General features: G+C 41.6%; 1 protein-coding gene across 1 annotated transcript in view; it reads left to right on the top strand.

The window, feature by feature from the left end:
- The first annotated feature begins 525 nt into the window (after window positions 1–525).
- The window catches only part of dyrk1b (dual-specificity tyrosine-(Y)-phosphorylation regulated kinase 1B), a 93,948-nt gene continuing 77,274 nt past the window's right edge, over window positions 526–17,199 (top strand). Inside the window, exon 1 of the mRNA XM_044358489.1 lies at window positions 526–1,231. The gene's annotated coding sequence lies outside the window, so the exon portion shown is untranslated. The remainder of the gene's footprint in view (window positions 1,232–17,199) is intronic.

Below are 17,199 nucleotides of genomic sequence, written 5' to 3'. Positions count from 1 at the left end.
ATGCACTGAACGTCCGCCTGTTGCAGTAGACTAATCCAGAAACAAAAGCGTGTAATTCAGTTCGTGTCGTTCATTGGTGGTCCGCTGGCTCACTGGACTAGCATTTATAACAGCATGTCAACCTGAGAGCAAGGCCTACACGTACATCAGTCGAACCTCTACCTCAAACTCGGAAATGAATGGCTGCAGTCTGCTACTTTAGGGGAAAATTGACCGAGCCTAACAACATGTTGGCGGAGATATTACATGTAACGTTATCCACACGCGGAAGATAACCAGGTTTCCCTCAGTGTTAGACCTGTCAGCCCGCGTCAAACTGTCCCTCTTTCTGATGCCTGTACATAGATGCATGGAGATATACTTTCGGGTTGTCTGTTCCACTACATGGAAATAAATAGATAACGACGTTTTCATTTAAAGACGAACTTTTAGAAGTTGTGTGACTACCCGCTGTGGATTTGTTTTGGCAGCCATTTTGTGGGAAGCGTCTCTGGAACGCGCTGGGCCGTGCTTGCCTGGCGTCGGGAGCGCGCTCTCAATGCAGCCCCTCTCCTTTGACCGATATTAACATCACGGAGGGGCTGGCCAGCAAACAGCTAGCTTTAGCTGTGACTGCTAAAATACATCTAGTTTTTCATTGCGCCTGCTTGTATTGTCCAGCGGCCAATCGGCTGGCCGTTGCCCGCCAAGCAGCCTGCTGTGTGCGGACTGTCTTCCTCCAAAATCCAATGGCAGTGTTTTATTAGACAGCTAGCATGCTAGCTAATAGCTAGCTAGCTAATGTTAGCTTCTTGCCTTTCAATTAATTTTAAAAAAAGCTGACGGGCTTGTTAAACCAACTGTCCCACGCTATGGTATATGGCGATCTCGTGTCTATTTTAGAATAAATCAAGTAAATTAAGTTTACTAAACCGAGAGAGGACAGTTCTCGGTGTCCGTAGTTGAGGCGGCGGGCTGCCCACCTCCCCTTAGGCACGGCTAGCTGTGCTGCGCCGGCGATTAGTCCCCATCGAGAACCCGCTGCCTAAGCTCTGAAGAAAAACGCTATTTTACTGGAAACTAATATCACCGGGATTTTATCGGCAAACCATTCCATAGCGCTTTACTTGGATTTCTGCTGTGGAAGAGGGAGAACTGACCCGGGGGAGGGGGCTCTGTTCGTGTGGACGGAGGGAGAGAGGGGTTCCGAACATGGCTGCTACGCGGAACTTGGTTCGACGCACCGCCTGAGGTAAGAAACAGTCGGTCGGTTTTGTCTTTTTTAGTCATTTATGAATGTGGGGTTAATTGGTCCTTAATTGCCTTTAATATATGTGTTGGAGACTTGATCAATCAGTAGCAAAAGTGCTTGGTAACATAATGTTACCCATTCCTTTCGTTATTCGCCCCTGTCACCGGCCTCGTGTCCCCATTCCTTTACCACTGTGATCAGATGGTTAATGGGACAAGAGGCTTCGATGAAATAGGTGGTTAACGTCGGTTTTGGACAGTGGATCATGGTAATATGTAAGGCTTGGCTGTCGTATCTACAGTAAAAGAGAGGCGTATTATGATGATGGACTATGCTATTAGTAGCATGCAATGTCCTCCAAGTGTAGCGTTATTACCCCCCTGCCCTTCTACTTTATCGTGTGACTGTGTCGTTTCTAACAGCTAACTACCTGGCGAGTTGACCAAGTGTGGGGTTTGTCATAAATAGGCAGATGATTGATGCGATCTCTCTCTCTCTCTCTCTCTCTCTCTCGCTCTCTCTCTCTCTGTCTCTCTCCCCCCTCTCCCCCTCTCTCTCTCTCTCTATGTGTGTGTGTGTGTGTGTGTAACGTTATCTAGGCAAGTTTCAGTAACTTAGCTGTGGTATTGCGACCTGCCTTGAGTTAAAGCACGACATTAAATGGAAGAGGATGCCGGCGGAGGGAGGGATTGGAGATGAATGGATATGTTGCTATGTAACAAAGATGTTTTTGGTGTCCCCTAAAATGGGTGGCGATATCCTGGTGTAGCTTGTGGACGATGATGGGTTTTGGTGTCACAGAAGCCAGCCAGTTCCCCCGACTGTCCTCTGTAGATCCGCAGCATTTCATCTGCTATGGCAGCTAACGCTAGCCGCTAGCTTAGCTACCGCATCAGCCCCTACCCTGCCCTGGAGTAGAGGGAGACAAGCACTCAGCTGCCGGGAGATGGCTGCTCCAAGGCAAGGAAGAGGATTATGAAGAGAGCAGCTGATGCACAGCTGAAAGAATCATGACCTAACACCTCCTCTATCTGTCTATCTAGGTCTATGTGGTCCTCTTTCTATTGTTGCTCAACAGAAGATGTAGTCTGAAATTGTTGATTTTGATTCTAAATAGGGAACTTAAAAGGTTGTGCATTCGTCTCCCTCCCCACCCACCTCGCCTGAAATTGGGTTTTCTGTTTCTCTTGTGATGACCACATTTGAGTCTCATAATGATCCCAATCCTCATGACCTTTCTTCCCAATCACTTCTGTTTAACCTAAATATTTTTATTCATTCTTCTCAAATCACATCTCTGTAATACTGAACCACTAGTACACATGATTGTTTAGCCATTTGTAAACTTATTCATGAAGGCCATATATAGGCCATAATGGAAATATTCAGTTGGGGAAAAGGATACATTTCCTCTGGTTGAAGCTTCTATAACAAGTCTCTTACAGATCAGTGAAGATGTGCTGACTCAAAATATAGAGCATTCCAGTGGAATTGGACCTGTAATCCAAGCAGTTGCAGTTCCAGTGAGCTACTAAGGACTTTAGCGATATAATTTGTTATGTTTTTCTATACATTATCAGAATTAGAATTAAAATGTCTCAATTAGAATGAAAACCTGATACTGAAAGAAGTTGGACTGTTTGCTGAATAGTAGGTACAGGGCAAACATTTAGTTTGTGCTGGCTGCCCATTAAGGCACTGAGCTCTGTTTATCATGAAACCTCTTCCAGCTAAACCTGCTGCTTAGTTTCAGTCAGCCACTAGTAAGTATAAGTGGGAAAAGCACCTGCTTCCAGATGGGGGATTAGCCCCTTTCCACAACATTGTCAGTGTGCCAAAACAGCTTAACCATCACCACCACCACCACTCCATATGAAAGTTAATGATTTACCATCTGTAGCTGTTAGTATATTTTATTTATGGACAGAAAAAAGCTTATGGTAACAAAGCTATTACAATATCCTAAGACTTAATTTCAAGTAATAAACGTATTGGTGTTTGTTAAAAGATACTGTCATGCTGATATCTTCTAAGTTGTGATTTAACAATATATTGTACAATATGCATGAGGATATGCATCACCAAGCTGAAAAATAGATTGTAACTGAAGTAAATCTTGTCAACTGATTCCCAGACTGGGTGTTAAGTGGAAGTGGAGCATCTAGGAGTGGCTTTTTTTTTTTCCTCCAATGTCAGACCCTCAGTGTTGTCTCACGCCAAGATTACGCGCCATCCTCTTCATACAATATTTGGCTTGCTTTGACCGCTGGAGTGGTTTTGCAGTCTGTGTCTTTTGGCCACAAACAGCCAATGGACCTGTTCCCTGACTGTCAGCACAGCTGTGACAACAAACAGACTGTGTGCGTAACAGTTGTAACACACTGCTTTCAAAACAGTCCTAACTTTATTTTTTACGCTGTACATGTAACCATATAGTCTTATGTCGTCATGTGATAATACAGGTGATTTGCCCAACAATACACATGTTGTGTGTAAAAACTGCTCAAAATCTAGCTTATTTCTCTCTATTTGGATTTGAAAATTCAGTTCAGCTGAATTCTCTGCCCCTCCTTAATCTTGACGTAACAGGCAAGACTCCGCGGTCCATTCCGTATATTAGCTGCTGCACCAAGTATAAATATCAGAGCACTGGCCAACTGTAGCCTCAGTTTGTGCCTCTCACACAGAGCTGCTGGTAGCATTTGCAAGCCTGATAAGGGACGGCAAAGAGGCAACATCATAGTACTCATATAACCATGGTTATGCAAATAACCAAAATATTTGTTCCTTTTCTGTGGCAGTAAACACATCATATTGGCCCACTGATAACTAACTGTGCTATATTAAGAGCTTAACAAGATATTCAGGGCTGACAAAGGTAACATTAACATGATAAAGAACAGGGCTAGGGATACGTACTGACACTCCCCACACAGACACACCGGAGAACCTCTCGTAGTGTAGCTGCTAGCCCAGCTACAACTCAGGTACCACACAGAAACTTTTGCAAAGGGCCATGGATGTGCTTTTAGTGACTGTCAAAGCTCCAGCAGACTCTCTGTGTTTTCAGTGCAGACACAGAGAGTCTGACAGCAGCTGCTCATGGCTGGTTAGCTCCGACTACCAGCTCTACATCGCTGTTCATGCTACACTGAGCAGTGGTCAGTCGGTGTCCCCTGACCCCCGCGTCACACACTACATAGCCACGAGGCCATGTCCCCTACAGTCCATGCCCTCCAGTCCTCTGTAGCATGTTTTAAATATGCTAGGATGGAGGGAGCTAGCAGAATTGAGCTAGATTTTGCATGTGTAGTTACCCTTTAAAGCTCAAGACCCCTAAATTCTACACTGCAGCAGACTGAGCTGGAGTTAGTTTCACAGACAGACAGGAGCTGTTTCATTGTTTGAATCCTGAATGTCTTGATTTTTGCCTTTTTATTATAGTCATAGAGAAGATATGGCAGGAAATTCCGGGAGATAAATGGGGGGCAGCATGCAACAAAGGTCCGCTGCTGGAATCGTACTGTGGACGTTCAGTTATGTGACATGTGTCTTAACCAGTAGCCCTCTGGAGGGCACGCCCTAAATCTCCTGATTAAGCCTTAGACCTCATCTCCACCTGGTATTAACATGTCATCTTTATTAGAAAAACTAATCTGCATCAGGATAAACCTGTTAATTTAGGTGTAAATGCAGCAGAACACTTGCAGTCAGACTGTGATCACATCACATCACTGGAGGTGGTCTGGCTTGAATTGTGATAATATCTAGCAAGGTGTAAATGACATCTGTACAGTTTGGCCTCATTCGTAAGAACAAAAATCTGCCCTAACTCTGCCTCCTCTTGCTATCTCAAACTACTTGAAAGTAGGGATGTGCCAGTAGTAAATTTTTAACCTACAATTATTGTAGATAAAAATAACCACTGATAGAACGGTATTATCACAATAATCATCAACATTTCTTGAAATCCTACTATTAGTGCTAAAATATAGTTACTTCACACCATGATCACCTTGGATTTTATTCACATTGAACAGTGGTCTGTATAAAGATTGTTGACTGTAAATGACTTTAAATGCAGCTCGGATCAAATTGATCTTCATATCAATTCATAAAATCAGAGATTGATCTTTTAATATATGTCTTTTCCCGTGGATTTTAAATCCGAAATTAATCTAGACATCTGCCATTAGTCTTGGCAGCATCTTCAGTGGAGCAGCTTCCGCCATGTCAACTCGATCTTGCGGCCAGATCTTGCTGTGCATGAGATCTTGCACAAAATTTTGCTGTGCAAGATCTCGTGGCCAGATCTCGTAGAACATGGTGGGAACTGCTCCACTGAAGGCACTGCCAAGCCTGTTGCACAAAAGCTTTATAAGAAATGACAGCAATGTAGGGATGCCACAGTGAGGAAATTTTCCCACTGACTAATAAACTCCTGACAACATCGGTGTTAACGGTTACACCGGACATTTTACAAAATAAGATATTAGTTTATGATGCTTATCCGTACAGCACTCTCTTCTTCTTTAATATTATATATATATGTGATATACGTCCTGCAGCCTAGGTTGTTGAATGAGCCACCAAACAAACATTAACCAGGGAAAAGTGTACTACTAACATCAGTTAGCAGCTAATTAGCTGCTCTGCTGCATCACATTAAACAACATGTAAACATAGCTGCAGATGTCACTTCGGACCTGTTAGATACTGGTTTGGTCGTTGCTCTTCAAAAATACTGTTAGCGTCATGCTGTCTGCCCATGACTTGTACTTCAGTTTGTTTACTTTGTCTCCAATAAGACATTAAATTTTGCAGTTAATTCGCGGTTCACATGCTTGCTGAACCATGTGGGGTGATCCGTTGGGATCACTGATTAACTACATTCCGTTACACCACTAATATTTTTAACAATACACCAGGTAGAGGGTTCCTTGGACAATTTACAGCATTAGTTCTCTGAGAATCTCTCTCATATCCAAGCAAAATTGGTATTGAAACTGAAATATCCCAAATTGAATTGGGACCTTCTGAATCGGAATTGAATTGATTCTGATTTCCTGAAAAGGCCAGTAGTGTCGACTGCTCCTCTACACAACTTCTCCACATCACTGCTAACAGACACCAGCAAAGCTGAAGCTGACTGCAGAGGAGGAACATAATGTGTGCCATCTTGATGCAGAGAGTTTGGACTTTATCTCTTACTGAATGTTACAACTAAACACCCATAAACCAGCCACGCTTCATTGTGTTTACAATTAATGTTAATATAAATTTAGCACAAAAAGTAAGGAGATTTGTGTTTGGTAGATTAGTTCTTTGTTGTAACAATGCTACTTGGCAATAAATCTTATACCATTGGAAAGCCTGTTTATTTCCCTTTTAAATGGTGCCACATTTGTAAGAAACATGCGTTTGTGGGATGAGCAGCAGAGCTGAGTATGTGGGTTGTGCCCATGAAAAATTTGCCAAATCTTCTCTGCCAATGCCAAACAGCTTATTCTGCCATTGACTCTTGTTTAGTGTTTGGTGGATTGGATGATTGAAGTTTGAAGAAACAAGACATATTGGCAATTTAACAATTTATTCATTTAACAAACAGGAGCCTCAGTAGCGTGTGGGAGAACCATACATAGCCATACAACAGCCTGGCACCTCCTCCTCATGCTGGTCACCAGCCTGGTCACACACTGCTGTGGGATGGCATCCCATTCTTCAACTAGCATTTGTTGCAAGTCAGCCAATGTGGTTGTGTTGGTCACTCTGGCACGAACAGCATGCTCAAGCTGATCCAACAAGTGTTCAATGGGGTTGAGGTCAGGACTGCTGGCAGGCCATTCCATCCTCTCCACTCCCAAACTCTGGAGGTAGTCTCTGATAAACCCCGCTCTGTGCTCGGGGTAAGCGTTGTCATCTTGGAATATAGAGTTCCGTCCCAGGCTGTAGAGATATGGGATTTTCACTGGTTGCAGAATCTCATCTGGATATCTCTCTGCATTGAGATTGCCTCCAATGGTGACAAGCCTCGTTTTTCCAATGAGGGAGATGCCGCCCCACATCACACTGCCTCCACCAAAGGATGTTGCTCTATTGGTGCAGCAATCAGCATAGCATAGATCCAACTGCCGTAGGCAGAATCTGGACTCATTGCTGAACATAACGTTCCTCCACACGTTCAGGTTCCAGTGCACGTGTTGCCGACACCAGCGCAAACGGGCCTGACGGTGAGGGGCAGTCATGGCAGGCTTCCTGGCAGCCCTATGAGACTGGTGATTGGCTGTGTGCAGTCTGTTCCGGATTGTCTGGGCAGCGAGCCGTCAGCCATATCGTCCTGCAAACCTTTACTGCAAATCTGTAGAAGGCAGCCTACGGTACCTAAGTGCTGACAGGGTGAGGAAATGGTCTTCTTGGGATGTCGTCTTCTTGGGACACCCAATTTCGGCCTGTCTCTGACATCCCCTGTTATATGGAACTTGGCCTTCACTTTGGAGATGGTACTAGGGCTCACTCCGAATAATGCCGCAACTTGGTTTTGCGGAACACCAGCTGGAAGTTGCCCCATTGCATGGGCCCTATCCAGATCAGTCAAACATGGCATGCCGATTCTTGGAGCAGACACCCACTGACCACTGTAGCAGGTGCCTGATTGGCAGCACCTGGGGGTACCAGAAGCCCCCCCCGCCTTTTTAAATGTACACCGCGATGAAACATTCTTACGCTATCAACACCACCAACCATTTCCATTATTATTGTTTTCAGAGAAAACCATGAACACACAGCAGCTCTCCCTCCTTCATTAGCGGTTTGATTTTTGTTTCGGCAGAAGGAAGACTCTTCTAGTCACACAGACAGAATAACCACAGTACAGAAAACCAGGCTCCTGTCTGTCCTGCTCTAGCTACTCTAGACATGACTTTCTATATTAACATTAGCTGTCAACTTACTGAAGCACAGCTACCTGACCGACAAACTCTCTGCATCAAGATCATACACATCATGTTCTCCCTCACTGGTCAGCTTCAGCTCTGCTAGTGTTAGTAGTGATGTGGAGAAGGTGTGTAGAGGAGCAGTCAGTGCTGGTGGCCTGTAAGAACCCAGTATAACTGTTAATATGTTCTGTGTGCGTTAACAAATTTCTCTGCCTTTTTAACAGAAATGTGTAAAAACAACTCTGCAACACTAAGCTAATTAGCTGGAAGAATCATCTTTATTTCACCAATGCCTTCATCAGGGTGATTTCATATTGGCCTGACAGACCCAGGGGAAAAAATCAGTTACTACTGCCCAGTTTAATTTTTGCAAGTCAGATTTATTGGTCTAGCTCTAGATTTTCCATACCAGTTATACCATGGTAGGTATCCATTAATATCTTGTGGGTTATGAATCACATGGTGTGTGACATGCAAAATGCTGTTACTCTGTATGATATAATGTAATACTTGACAGTTTGGCATGTCTTAGACATAGGCACAAAAGGTGATTGCCTTGAGTAGCAGATGAGAAAGGGGGGGCATAGGTAGAGTGTGTGTGTGTGTGTGTGTGGGGGGGGGGGGGGGGGGGGGGGGGGGGGGCAGGCATTGTTGTCTGTGTTTGTGCCTGGATGGCCATTAGCATGAAGTAGAAAACTTAAAATGTGTCCTCTTAAATAAAAGTATATTTGATAGGGATGTACCCTGATGTGTGTTGTAATACAGCCTGTTTTATCTTTAGTCTCTAACAGAATGATTCTATAATACTTATAAAGTGAAATTTTAAGAGTTTTGTGTGGAGGGCAGCGTGGAGTTGAGGCTGAAGTACCTGTTACCACTTAGACAATGTCCACAATAAGCTGTCAAAATCTTTCATGTGACAACGACTTGCGTCCACACTAGTGTTTCCAGGTCATTTTGAAGCAATCTCTGCCCACAGTGAAGCACATTAAAACATTGGAAAATCTGCATTTTGAGACCACAAAAAAGGCTACTCTAGTCTTGACTGAGGGCTGAAACAGAGAGAAAAGGACATAATTAGAAATTTAACCAGCTTCCTGTTAGGGCTGGGCAATATGAACAAAAACTCATCTTCACAATTTTAATCCATTTTTGTTTAACTACAATGCAAAATTGAAACGTTTTCCGACAGTTCTGCAAGAATAATAAAAGACTTTCACCTCCTGCAGGGCTGTTATCATTATGCATAAAATACAGGTTATCTCACATAAGTTTTATCACGATACTGGAATTTCAAACTTTATACAATACCTTGAGAAATATCAATATTTGATACCGTTTTCAATAGTACGGGGAAAATTGACACAACATTGAGAGTATAAAATTATAGATTTTTATTAAAAGATAAATATAACAAGCTATAACATGACAACAAGGTGTGACTTTTCTTGGCTAGTAACAGAGAACAGCAGAATGACTAGTAAACATCAGTGTATGTGTAGAAATGTACAGGCCTGGCAGGCCGCCAGGCCAACAAGAAGCCCCACCAGGCCAAAAAAATCTTTTAATGCCAAAATAACACCAAATTCAATACAGAGCTCAATAATCATTTGAGTTTTGGAGCCTCTGTGTGGCATTGTTCTGAAACATGAGTCAACCTCTGTGTCGTTGCCTGGGAAACTCTTGGTAGCATAGCTCCTTTAAGGAATAGGGCAGTGCGTAATGTGTGTGCATAGCATACAACGAGGCAGAAAAGTGATGGTGAATGCGAGCGGCACAGAGGAAAAGGTTAGTAGCAAGTTGTCAATCTGGCAGTAAATGTACAGTATAGACTACAGCGTATCAATTAATAAATGCTTCATCTTCTCAAGACCAAGAAAAATCTCATCTCCTGTCTCCCCAACTACTGGAAAAGTGAAGGGGGTTAGCTCCAAAGTTAACGACAATGGGTTAGCCTAACCTGACCGGGCTCACTTAAGATGGACTAACCTTTCAGGTGGACCAGCTATTCTCATTTTAGTTTCAATCTCAGCCATTCCTTGACAAAGAACAGAGAAATGTCTGGCTGCGGACTCTGTCCTCAGTTTTGCTCAGCACACCCCCAACCCCCCCAACCCAGAGCAGTCAACCTAGGGGAAACGCTGAACGTTATCAATAGGGATGTCAGTTTCAGTTAATTTTGCTTTCGATAGACTGACACCCATCAACTGGTAACTAACCGGTGAATTTTTTTAAAAACAAGTTTAAGAACTAGCTTGTCTACCCTGGTTAGCTTGACTTTTAGCTCATCCTTCTTCACCTAAAGATGTTTTCAATGTGTTTAGTCACAGTAGCTCTTAATGGCATAATGTACTTGGGCTTGAGGTACTGAACTAGCTTTCTCAATCCCTTGCACTCTACCACACTGATTGGCAGCATATCAGTCTCAATCATTCAGCACACCAGCTGGGTGATGGCCTAATAACAAAGCAACACCTACGTTGTTATTACAGATTGACCATAGGATTAGCATGCTAGGGTAACAGTCCATCAACTGTGTGACTTTATATCCATGCCGTGAAGTCTTTCAGAGCACACAAACACTGTAAACACACCTGTCACCTGCCCAGCATGGTGCTCAAACTGGAGACGCCACAGTTGCATCTTATTTTTATACAGTCTGTGGGCTACACACAGCACGGCACGGCTATGCTAACAGTGCTAGCCATGCTAACTAGCTGTTAGCTGCCGTGCAGGTTGGTAAAATGGATCTGTCATGTCTCTGTGTATCTGCAGGTTGGTGCTCCTGTCAGTGTCAGATCCTCTGTGTGGGATGTGTTGGTCAGAAAATTTGTGTTTTTAAAAGTTATTTCAGGGCTATGCTCACTCTCAGTCCCACAAGGTACTGAAATTTGGCACCAAATGATCTAATGTGAAGTAATGAGTTCAATACCCAACCCTAGTATACAAATGAATCTATAGATGGACATGCATAACTGGTCAAAAATATTCTTGACAGTTACCAATTGATGGTTAACTGTTGACATCCCTAATTAACAATAATTAAACTTTTTTACAAGAAGGAAAACAATATTCTTCTCGAGGTAGTGCACTTGTCAAAAGCCTCCGAGATTGTCATGCGTTCAAAAGGCACTGAAGTGCAAGTAAAAAGAAATGCAGTGAAATCTTATGCACTTTTAAGTAACAAATGAGTAAAAATGGAAGTCATTGCTATTCTTGCAGACAGGCTCTACAGAGGTGAGTGAGAGTGATACCCGTTACTGTAGCCCAAAGTTTCTTTGCAACTTTTAGATTTTTTGCTTGAGACCCCAGGATGTCAATGTGTTCCTGTAAGTCATGCCCTTCTAGAACTGCAAATGAGCCTTGATATACTAAATACATGCTCTGAAGCTAAGCTTGAAGCAGTGATGCACAAATACTTCTAAGTAAACTGGGCAAGGTGAGGTGAAGTTTTCTCAGTTGTCCTCCACCATGTGAGTGTGTCCTCTTCTCAGGCATCTTTTCATATATTATGAACTCATTTTTGAGTTCTGTGTCTGCATCTCTTCTCTGGATGATGCATCCTCTCCTCTTTTTCTTTGCTCTTTTTCCCCCTGGTTCTTGTTAACAGTCCCTTCAGATCTGTTTTAGTTTTCTTTTCTGGTTGCTTGGCACCTGGAAAGGCTGTTTGCTGACTTTGGCCTCCTATTTCCGGTAAATGGACATTGTCCATAAGATTTTGTTTAACCTCCTCTCTTAAGGTAACGAAACTGTCCTTGGGTCTTGGGTTGAGAAACGTGGCTATGTTCAGTATAAGCTGCAGATGCCTGTCCTCATATCTTTGTTTTAGATCTCAAATATTTTCTTGATGTTTTAGGTTGCAGTCTTTTTCCTCAACTGTCAAAGTAGAAAATATCTTCCATCTCACGGGCAAGACAGAGGAGAGAGGTGTGTTTTTCACCACTAAGGGCATCCGTGAAAGAGCTGACAGGGCTCAATACCTCTTTTACAGCCTCAAGAACTGTAATGTCTGAATCTTTAGGCATGACAGGGCTCGACATTAAAGGTTGTCCGCTTGACCAGGACAAGTGGATTTTTTTGTAGGGCAAGTGGAAGAGAAAATTACTTACCCCATCGGACAAGTTAAGTCATAAACAAAAAAACAAAACAAACAAAAAAAATACTTCATGTTATGTGCCACGCAGTACTAGGCTACTTAGTTAAATGAATACAAGAATGATTTGAAACAAATGCATTTTTTCCCCATAATACGTCTAACCAGCGCCCAATTCAGTGTGTGTATGGCAGACAGTCAGTACGTAGCCATAGCCCCTGCTGTGTGTGTGTGTGTGGGGTGGCGTGTCAGTATGAAGTAGGGGTCAACCAATATGGTTATTTTTAGGGCCGATACAAATTATTAGTAATCAAGGAGACTGATAACTGATATTTAGAACCAATTTACATTTGCAGGGAAAATTAAAATCTTGGTGTCAAAATTTAGAAGGCATGATTTTAATGCACAATTTAACTTCATTTGTTACAGCAAAACAGCTTTGGAAAGCCTTTAGTTGGTTTCAATTATTTAAATGCAGTGGTGGAAAGTAACTAAGTACATTTACTCAAGCACTGTACTTAAGTACAAATTTAAGGTACTTGTACTTTACTTGATTATTTTCATTTTTTTACTTTATACATCCATTCCACTACATTTCAGAGGGAAATATTATACTTTCTACTCCATTACATTTATTTGACAGCTTTAGTCACTAGTTACTTTTCAGATTAAATTTTTACTTAAAATAACATAATGAGTTTATAAGTTACAACACATTGTTAAAGATTAAACCAGTGGTTCCTAGGGGTGGGGGGAAAAATAATTTTAAGATGCATCCTGATGCAGACGTGGACGATTTTGCGTCGATTCACAAATGTCAAAAATCGATTTTCTAAATGTTAGTTAATAGCATGATCTTGACGGAATGAAAAGGCTAAACTCAACTGTGAGGGCAGTGCAGCTGCAGCATCCGGAGAGTCTACAGCGCACACATGCTAGATTTGGACTAAGGACACCAGTGAATGGTTCAGCACTAGAGTTGAAATGGTATGAGATTTTCACAGTATGATAACAGTCTCAGAAAATATCACGGTTTCACAGTATCACAGTATACAGTATTTCACAATTATTATTAATTATTATTACAGTTACAAAGGAATGAAAACAGAAGGTTTTTTTTGAGTAAACAAACTTTATTATAGTTGAAACTTGAAACATTTTTTTAATGTTAGTATGTGTAAAAACCCTGTTTGCATATTAGCACTAGTGATGGATTCACAGATTTTACTTAAGTAAAAGTACTAATACCACACTGTAAAAGTACTCTGTTACAAGTAAAAGTCCTGCATTGAAAACGTTAAGTAAAAGTATGTAAGTATTATCAAGGAAATGCATTTAAAGTATTAAAAGTAAGTAAGAACTCAATACAGAAAAATGTCCCCTGTGACTGTTATACTAATATATGTAACCTCATTACATATATTAACGATTATCAAAAAAGTTGCCAATTGACTGTAGGTGCGCAACAGCACAGCCAGACCGATCCTATCTGTACCTTTAACTCTCATACACACTCACTTATGTCAGCCCCCAAGCCAGCAAAGCTTGTGTGTTTCGTTATGGGGTCAGATTAGGGTCAGTGTGTGTGTGTTTGTAAGTCAGAGGTTACCAAATGGACAGACAATGTAAATGGAACCAGGATGTGGAAAATTATTTCAAGAGCACATTTTATGATTGACGTTCAAGCGTTCACATTTTTTCGTTAGGGATTTAAGTTATTAATGGGACATTTACTTTTATCTGCACGGAGGGAAGTGTGCCTTCCTTTGGCAGCCACTTTGCGTCCACAATTTTTACAAATTGGGCATCCGTCCTCGAGGATAACCCTATGTTTGTTTTTGCAATATACAAAACATTCCCAGGCTGCTGATTTCAACTTCTTTTAAGGGGATGGAGATTGGTGGCATCAGTCTCGCCTCTATGTCATTCTCTTCGCCACATATGTGTGTGTGTTGCCAGTCACCGAGTCTGACAGGCAGTTGAAGAGGAAAGGAGATACGCAAATAGGCAATTGTGATTCTCTGTTCGGTTGCTTTTTTTTTTTTTCCTCTTAACAAAACCAGTGATAAGCAAATGATAACTGTCAATTTTCATACTATGGTGAACCGTGAAACTGGGATACCACTGCAACCCAATTCAGCATACAGTATACTGGAGCAAAAGACTGAAAATAGGCCCCCCCTTTCCTATTCATTCAGTCCAGAATTGATTATGAATCATATCGGACACCAAAGAATCGGAATTGAATCTCAAATCGTGAGATTCCCAAAGATTCCCACCGTTAGTGGTTCCCAGACTTTTTGGCTTGTGGCCACTTACAAAAAAAATCTGTGTGTATTTGTGTCTCTTTGGTGCAAACATCAAATAAACAACTGTTTAAGGTCCAAAGAGGTAAAACTCACCAATTTTTCACAAAAATGCAAATATTTAAGAAAAGTTCTGAAAAATTAATCCAAATTAAATTTCATGCAGCAGGACTATGTTTTTCTTCTTTCTTACACAATCTATCATCTCAACACCCCTAAGATTTATTTTATAACCCTCACAAAGCAGTTCAAACTAGCTCCACTTCCAGCAGCTACAACAATAAAATGCTACATAAGTATTGACTCATCAGTTTTAATAATGTACTTTATTAAATGTATTTGATATATCAGTCACAGCCCGATTACCTGCAAATGAGTGCTTTTACTTTAATAGTGTAAGTAAATTTAGCTGGTAATACTTTATACTTTTACTTAACTAGGATTTTATATGCAGGACTTTTACTTGTAATGGAGTATTTTTACATTGTGATATTGATACTTTTACTTAAGTTAAGGATTTGAGTACTTATTCCACCACTGTTTAAATGTTATATATTAACAGCATGTGATCGCAGGGAACCCGTCATTCAAAACTAGGCTACTTTATTACTAATGATTTACTATAGCTGAATATGTACAATAGCAATAGAAGTGACTTCCACCTTCGAAACACGGCTCCCCTTGCGCACTAGAGCTGCTCCAGTCTGCAGATGCTCCTCTGTGGCACAGCAGCATGCATAGTCTTCACTGTTGATAGGCTATTGCTCCTGACATGTAACCAATCAGAAAGTGCTGTGGGCGGGACATTGCTCGAGACTACAGAGTGGTGACTATAGACAGAGAGAGGCGGCTGCATCAGAGCCAAAATAGCGCATATCAGCAATCCGTTTAAAAAAAAAAAAAACGATTCTGATAATCATAAAAATGCTGAATATCGGATCTGGTAATTGGCCAGGCCGATAATCTGTCATCCCCTAGTACATAGCTATAGCCCCGCTGTGTGTGTGTTTGTACATTCCACAGAGCATTCATTTTTACCTCAGAAGAACAGTGGCAACAATGTTCTTTCAGGCTCTGTAGCCCGGCCAAATGCCAGGGAAAGCACCAGGAAGAACAACAACTAACATTACAACTGCACCATAAGAGTCAAAAAGAGAACGAAAACTTCTTTACAGCTGGAGAGATGAATTTCACTGGGTGCGTTACAAGGAAGGGGTAATATTCTGCTGCGTCTGCCGGGGGCAACCTAACTTGGCTGACAAGTAGTGACGTTAGCTAGCTAGTGTTAGCAGCTGTGTAATTCATGAGGACTGCCCATTGATCCAACGGCTCATTATTCCAAAACCTCAATAGTTTGAAAAATGTCCCATTGGACTGAAAGCCCATAGTCCAATGCTTATTGTCCTGAAAACAGAAGCCTTGAATATCGGATCTGGTAATTGGCCAGGCCGATAATCGGTCGACCCCTATTACATAGCTGTAGCCCTGCTGTGTGTGTGTGTAGGTGTGCATTCCGCAGAGCATTCATTTTTACCTCAGAACAACAGTGGCAACAATATTCATTCAGGCTCTGCAGCCCAGCCAAGTGCCAGGAAAAGCACCAAGACGAACAACAACTAACTTTACAACTGCACCATACGAGTCAAAAAGAGAACGAAAATTTGTTTACAGCTGGAGAGATGCTTTTCCTGTTGTGACAAGTCAAAATGTCTGCTGAGAAAAGTAGCCCACATGCTGTAAAGTGTTTTGTGGGATCTTTATTTATTTACCCATGCAGTTGGAATCATTGAAAATGTAAAATATAGGGATAGAGTGCTGCTCTGATTATTATTGTGGTTGCACGAGAGTTTTTTAACCTCTTTTACCCTAGTGGCACTGTGAGGGGAAAAGTTTTTCCAGACTCATTTATGAGAAGAATCTCCTGAGCAACTTCAAATTGCCTCTTTCATGGTGTTTAATACTTAATTAAACTCATTTTATTTTTATGTGCTTAAGACAGGCTGATTAAGATAATAAATGTATTACAGTGATCTTAGAAGGTGGAACAAGACTTGCACTTCTCTCTCTCTGCATGTTTTACCTTATGCTGTTGTGGTCTTTACACTTATCTGGCACTTTTGCTGTGATGGCATTGTTACAGAAATGTAGTTGGGACATTTGCCATGATGACTTTTACTCGGGTATGGACATGTTAAATTGCCATCAGATCAATGTAAAGGTCTGAAAGAGGCTATGGTGTGTAAATAAATGGTCAGAAAAGGTTACATACATAATGTTGATATTAAAGCTGTAGGGTTAATATGTGAAATATTAGCAACATGCATGTTCAATATAACCCAAGAGTTTGCGCTACAGACTAAATGTTCTAAATATCTTTGTTGAGCTGGAGCTAATATGAGGCTTTACTCACTGTTGCCAGGTAAGCAGCAGAAATTCAGAGTTCGTGTTACATCCATGAACTCTGTTTACTTTTTGCTGGGCAACACCTGCATTTTTTTTGCCACAGCAACCCTGCTATGCCAAAATAGTACTCTGACACAGCACTATCTATCTAAAGTTTGCTAACATTACCATAACCACCAAGAGCTACTGGTCATACCAGACCAAGTAAGGCTAGAGCAGCAAAATCCTTGA

This window comes from Thunnus albacares, chromosome 8 (genome assembly GCF_914725855.1).
Source record: "Thunnus albacares chromosome 8, fThuAlb1.1, whole genome shotgun sequence".
In the NCBI taxonomy this organism is placed as follows: Eukaryota; Metazoa; Chordata; class Actinopteri; order Scombriformes; family Scombridae; genus Thunnus; species Thunnus albacares.
Note: the sequence above shows the minus strand (reverse complement) of the source record. Positions and strands in the feature narration are given on the sequence as shown.